This window comes from Mandrillus leucophaeus, unplaced genomic scaffold (assembly GCF_000951045.1).
Source record: "Mandrillus leucophaeus isolate KB7577 unplaced genomic scaffold, Mleu.le_1.0 Scaffold640, whole genome shotgun sequence".
NCBI lineage: Eukaryota > Metazoa > Chordata > Mammalia > Primates > Cercopithecidae > Mandrillus > Mandrillus leucophaeus.
Genome location: NW_012106920.1, coordinates 909,086 through 916,473, shown reverse-complemented (window position 1 = coordinate 916,473; position 7,388 = coordinate 909,086).

The following is a 7,388-nucleotide window of genomic DNA, read 5'->3' as shown; positions in this document are numbered from 1 at the left end:
AAAAAAAAAAAAAAAAAAAAGGAAGAAGAAGAGTATATGACTTTTGTAGCATGCCCAACCAGTCCTATTTGTTACATGTTGAACAACAGTCTCTCAAAGCTTTTGAGTTAGTGGAAGGACCCTCATAAATACTGCCTGTGCTATGTTCCCTTCCACATCATAAGCATTTATTCTTGTGTTGGAAACATAACCTTAAACATGCATGTATCTTAGCAGATAGTGTTTTGTACACTTCAGCCTTAATTTACAAAAATAACATTGTGTAATAAATATTATTCTAATTTTTCACATAAACTTATGTTTTTCTAATTTGTGTTTTCTTTTTTTCACTATTCGCACAAAACCAGGATTTCACAATTTATTCTCTATAGAATAATAATTTCATGAATCTCTTTTAAAAATTGGTTTTTATAATAGTTTAGGAAACTCTATATACTATACATTTCTATATTGAGGGTTTAGCCACAGTACTAAATTATTAATGTAATGAAGTATTTCAAAAATCTAGTTTACTTAGGAATGTCCATGTGTACATGAAAAAGAAATTGTTCTTCCCACATTTATAAAATTTTCGTAAAACAAAAATTAGAAAATATTTCTGTAGGTATGCATACAAATTTACGTGACCTAAAAATATCTTGAACTTTAATATTTCACTTACTTTGAAAATCTTGCCTTAGTAAACTGTTTTTGAAATTTTATCAGCTCTTCCTGTGCACAGCTCATATCTCCTCTTTCCAAAGTAATCCAGATTTTAATATGTTGAAGTGTTATCCTCTTCTTGTACTCCCATTCCACTTGATATCTATCCGATAATATGGAGGTTGTTTTGCTAACTAGAAGCTCAGAAACCACACACAGGGCTCATCAAATGAAAGACTTAGCAGTTTTGTGGTTAGATAAGGACGCATTTATTTAGGGGGGATTCTCAAATGCCAGTATCTCAAAGTTATTTGGGTACTTTCACAAGGTAGTTCTCCAAATTATTACCTTTGGGATATCTACTTTGCTTCTTCTCTCAGGTCTAGAGATATCAAGATCTATTATGTATGTTTTTATTCTTATTTCCATTTGTAATTGGTATTTATAAATGTAACTAGTCGCACTCATGAATTTTGCAAAAAATTAAACTCCTTGCTTCTGACAGAGTTGAAGAAGGACTAATTCATTAGAGAATTCAAATCCATTCATGTTTATTAGGCTTTGATAAATATTTTTCTTTCTTACTCTTAAATATAAAATTAAATAGAAAAGCCATGATCATCAGCTATTTGTGAAAAGTTCCAATCACAAAGTACATAAAAACAAAAATAAACAAATTAACAAAGAAAACAAGTTGAGTAGGATAACTTTTAAAAGTAAAAAATAGCATAAGCATCAAGAGAAAACATTAAAACTAAACAAAATACTTAAAGCGATAAGGGAATATATTTTATTCATGAAGCAAGAGAGGTGAATGTTTAAAAATAATCAATTAAAATACTCTAAAAAGTTAAATACAATAACCGAAAAAGAAAAAAAAAATACCAATCAGTAGAAATGATTGGGAAGAATTAAAATAAAAAAAGACAAAGTGTAAGAAAATTACTGGATCAGTCCTGAAGTTACTGGAACAGAAAATTGGAAACAAACATGGAAAATATTAAACAAATAAAATGAAACTTCTTTTTTATCTATTAAAGAAGGCTTCCATGTGCTCAGAACAATGACTGGAAATTAGTATGAATGGAGACATCCATGTGCTCTGAACAATTACTATATCAAACCCTCATAAATATGCAATATCTTGAAATTTCCAAAGATGAACAGAAAAAGTCCAGTAGCTTAATATGTGTGGATGAGAGGGAGGGTGCTCTTAATTGGGAAGAATTAAAATCTGATTTAAAAAATCAATTCCTGATGCTAGAAGACAATGGAGAAATTATTTTCAAGTTTCTGAGGACAAATTAGCTCTACGTCATAATTCAATTATCAACCAGATTGCTAATAATTTTTGAGAATAGGATAAATATATTTTCAGCCATAGAAGGCAAATAGAACTGCCATGCCTTCTTTGAGAAGTTCATACAAATGTACTTTAGCAACAGTAACATCAACATCCCAACAGGCATCACTGCCACCATCAACAACTATAGGGCACAGAAAGAGAACAGAAACCAGGAAATTGTGCAACCATCCTATGTTGAAATTGAAAGTCATTTGAAAATCATTCCTACAATGCTACGAGATTTAAAGGAAAGGGTGGGTATGAAATTGAAATGTTCCAGAAGAAAAGAAATTATGAAACAAGAAGAGGATTTTGAAAAATAGTAAAGCTAACTGATTACCAAAATATGCAAGTAAAAATTAACATTGTATGTGAAACAATAACAGTATGGAATTTATATCATGGGATAATGTTTGCCATGACATTGACTAATAAATTCAAAGTCAGTGATATAAGCTTTAATTATTGACTCAAATTTTTTATAAAGCTTTTGTTACACATTGTTGTGATAGATTTCTTGTATTTAATAGCTTTATTGAGGTATAACTGATAAACAAAAACTGCACATATTTAATGTATAAAATGAGGGTAGGTATTATGCATAAACCCATGAAACCATCATCACAATCAAGGTAATATACATACTCACCACTTTCAAAAGTTTCTGTGTGCCTCTCCCTTTTTTTATGGTAAGAACACATCATGAAATCTGCCGCTTTAAAAAAATTTAAAGTGCACAATATAGTATTGCTAACTATAGACACCAGGTTGTACATCAGAGCTCTAGAATTTATTCATCTTGCATAACTGAAACTTTGAGCCCCATGACCAACATCTCTTCATCTCTCCCTTCCTCCAGCCCCTGGAAACCACTATTCTATTATTTCCTTCAATGAGTTTGGCTATTTTAGATACTTCACATAAATGGAATAATTTAGAATTTGTTCCTATGTGACTGACTTATTTCACTTAGCACAATGTCCTCCAGGTTCATCACGTTGTCACAAACGGCAAGATTTATTTTTTTTAATGACTGAATACCATTCCATTTTATGTACAAAGCACATTTATTTATCTATTCATCTGTTGATGGACAGATACAGGACAGATATAGATTATTTCTATACCTGCTCTTCTATGAATAATACTGCAATGAACATGAATGTTATATATCTTCGAAACACTGATTTTATAGATTTTGGATATATACTTAGAAGTGAGATTGCTGAGTCATATAGTTCTATTTTAAATTTTTTAAAGTAATCTCTATACTATTTTCCTCAGTAGCTGCACCATTTTACATTTGCATCATTATTGTTACAAGGGCTCCAATTTCTCCACATCCTGGCCAATACTTGTTATCTTTTTTAAAATTTGTTTTTTATAATAGCCATTATGACAGGTGTGAGGTGATAGTTTATCAAGGTTTTGATTTGTGTTTCCTTGATCATGAGTAACATTGAACACCTTTTCATATACCTGTTGGTCATTTGTATGTCTTTTTCAGAGAAATGTCTATTCAAGTCTTTTGTTCATCTTTTAATCAGGTTATTTTTAAAATTAAATTACTTTTGATTTTTCTATTGTATTTTAGATGTTCCTTTTATATATGTTTTTTATATTAACCACTTGTCAGATACACAATTTGCAAATAATTTTCTCCCATTCCGTAAGTTGCCTTTTTATTGTTTATTATTTTCCTTGTACAGAAGATTATTAGGATTTTACTTATTTTACTTGGCTTGGTTAATGAGACTCAAACTGAGACTCAAAGCCAGCAACAGAGTGCTTTCAAGTAACAAACATTTTTTTGTCCAGACGTTTCCAGGATTTAGTAAGAATAAATCAGTCCAAACCAGTTTTAATATCCAGAAATATCAACACAGCTGTCCATGTTTGAAAACATAAGGCTCAAGGAAAAGTGGATCCTCATGGTCTGGAATTATTCATTAAGGGGGTAATGCAGCCGCTTTTTATATTCTATTCCCCAAGAAGAGAGAGTGGACTTCCTTTTCCTCAAAACCAACGAATATGGGAGTGGTATAAGAGTGTCAAATCTTAGAGGAAATGGAGACATAATATCTAAAGTTGATAAAATACTGCTCAGCACGATATTTAAAAACTGGGGCAGAACTAATTGTAGAGTGATTCAAAAGATATAAGTGGTTGCCTGGTGTTAGGGATATAGAACTGAGGAGTAGGACTGTGGGGAGGTAGATTTATATACTTGTTTTTCATTTATGCCTTTGAATATTCTTTATATTGTTTACCTATATGTATGCATATGTATACATTGTTTTGACAAAATAGGAGTTTTACATGTATATCTTTTATTTTTTATTTTTTTAAATTATACTTTATTTTCTAGGGTACATGTGCACAACGTTGCAGGTTTGTTACATATGTATACATGTGCCATGTTGGTGTGCTGCACCCATTAACTCGTCGTTTACATGTATATCTTTAAAATAGTTGTATTTATGGAGCTTATGATAGAAGAATGAACTACTGATTAATGAAATGGAATCGTAGAGATAAGCACATCTGAGAACAATTTTTTAGATTATATTGACATAGATTATTAGCTTTACAAAGTATAACTTCTGTTCCCAAGCTTTTCAGTGGCAGAAAGTAGACCTTCTTGGAATATCCATATGTAATCTGACTGTAGAGGACTCATTTTAACCGTTTATAAAGCAGTGTGGTGACTAAAGCAAATAATAATGTAGTGTATATTTCAAGATAGCTAGGATAAAGTATTTGAATGTTGTCACCAAAAAGAAATGATAAATGTTTAAAGTGATGGATATGATAATTACACCAATTTTATCATTATACAATGTATAAATGCATTGAAATGTCATACTATACTCCATAATTATGTATGTACAATTATGTGTCAAATATAAATTTAAAAATTAATTTAAAAAGCACAGAAGTACATAGAGACAATTGTCACATTTCACATTTTCTCATTGACAATTTAACAATATAATCAATCACTGTATTTGTCTATACATGTATAAACACAATATAGCCATATTTAGTTAGTATTTAATTTGAAATAATTGTATATTCACAAAATTCACAAGCATAGCCAAAAGCCATATTTGAAGAGGAGACTGCAGAGAATATTCTGTAGAAATAAAAGACCTCAAAAATGTCAATGTTAGACAACCATGAAAGGAAAAGATGAACAAAACTCTCTTAAATTGCTGTCTCATCTTCTATCAATCGAATTCAATTGATAGAAGGATGAATCCTTCCCACTGTGCTAAAATTTAGTTTCTGATCGGTACTTTGTTATTTTTTCATCATTTTAAAGAATGCCAATTTAAATTATATGACACTGCAATGTAAGTACCTGATGTGTCTAAATGATGAAACACCAATCCTTGCCAAAAATGATAAAAGAGTACATACTCAGTATTAATTGTGACAGCTATTGCAGTTCCTAGATTACAAACAGCTTTTCCTTAGTTAAAAAGTGCACCAATCGAGAAGAGGTACATTTAAAGACCTGAATTTTCTTCATGATAATTTTTAAAAAGATTTTTCACAACCTGAGAACATAAAAGATGTAATTTTCATTGTCATTTTAAAACAATATTTTCCTTTTATCTTGGAATTTTTGTATTTTTGCACAATGGCTTTCATGAATACTTTAAATCTGGTCTCTAAAAGAAATGACAATTGCACCATCTGAAAAAATACTATACTTTATGAAAAAACAAACAGGCGTTTAATCACTGAATATCTGATAGATGTTCCAGTACCAAACCATAAGCTGACAAAGTACATGTATGTGAAGATGTGGTACTTTGGTCTAACATGTAGCTCTGTTAGATGGTAGATGATAGATGCTATATTCATATGTTTTGTGACTATAATGAACAGAATTTGGTTTCAGTTAATATACTTTATAGTAGATACTTTAAGTTTCAGTATTTCAAGCTAACACAAGATTATTAAATTTGTCTATTATATTACAGAATAATTAAAATGAATATTTTGAATAAGGAATAGAAAAAAAGGCATTATGATTTAACCCAGTAGTATTGAGTGAATAACTATGGACTGAAAAACGGGAGTCTTATTTTAAGGACTGGATAAAAGTAATTCTTAATATCTATTAATAGTAGGGGAATGTCCGTGGAAATATGTTTTAATACAAATGGCATTAACATATGAGAAAAATAAATGCTAAATTTTCTGGCCTGATTTAATGTAGAAAAATAAAATATTGTAAATGACTAAAATACTTGCCAATGATATATCTCTATCTATCTATCTATCTATCTATCTATCTATCTATCTATCTATCTATCTATCTATCTATCTCTATATATTTATATGCCTCTGATGTTATTAACTAGTGCCCATTTATCTGGTTTAAATTTTGGCCGGGCACGGTGGCTCACACCTGTAATCCCAGCACTTTGGAAGGCAGAGGAGGGCGGATCACGAGATCAGGAATTCGAGACCAACCTGGCCAATATTGTGAAACTCCGTCTCTACTAAAAATACAAAAATTAGCCAGGCGTGGTGTTGTGCGCCTGTAATCCCAGCTACTCAGGAGGCTGAGGCAGGAGAATTGTTTGAACCTGGGAGGTGGAGGTTGCAATGAGCCGAGATTGTGCCACTGCACTGGAGCCTGGGCGACAGAGTGAGACTCTGTCTCAAGCAAACAAACAAAAAACCTAAAGCTTTTTGTGTCCATATTTCTAGTTATAAAAATGATACCTTTGTTATTTGAAAAGCAATATATGAAAACTATGTATTTGAAAGTTTTCCAGTTTTTGGTAGGATGAAGTAAATACCCTTTTATCTCTCACAGAATATAAGTATAAAACCTTGACAGAATATGTGGCACAGCTATTTGAGGACTCTGAAATGTAGACAGAAACAGACAGGTAAAGGTAGAACACTGTAAATTAAGGTACCTCCAGAACAGCAGTGTATCTGCCATTTTTGTATCGTTTAGTATCTCCTGGACCAAACTTAATTCACTGGGGAACTTTACAGTGATCTGAGGGGCAAAACAAAACAGAACAAAACAAAACAAAAACAAAATGTAAGGAAAAACTTAATAAAAGCTCAGAGAGAGAAGGAAAATAATATTTTGTCCTTTATTTTTATTTTCTCTCATACTATAGGTTTCTAGGCAACCCTGCAGTGGTAGTAGTGGTGACAGCAGCAGCTGCAATGATGGCAGCCTGCAGGAGCCAAGAGTGTAAGAAATGGAAACTTCTCTGTCTATTTTCTCTGGAGCTATAGATTCAGACAGTGAGGCGAAAGTCCTGCTGTCTTTCTCGTCTGCTCTGTCTCTCATTCATATCTATATCTATATGTCTATCTATATCTAATCTATATGAATATTTATATATTTATATTTACATAT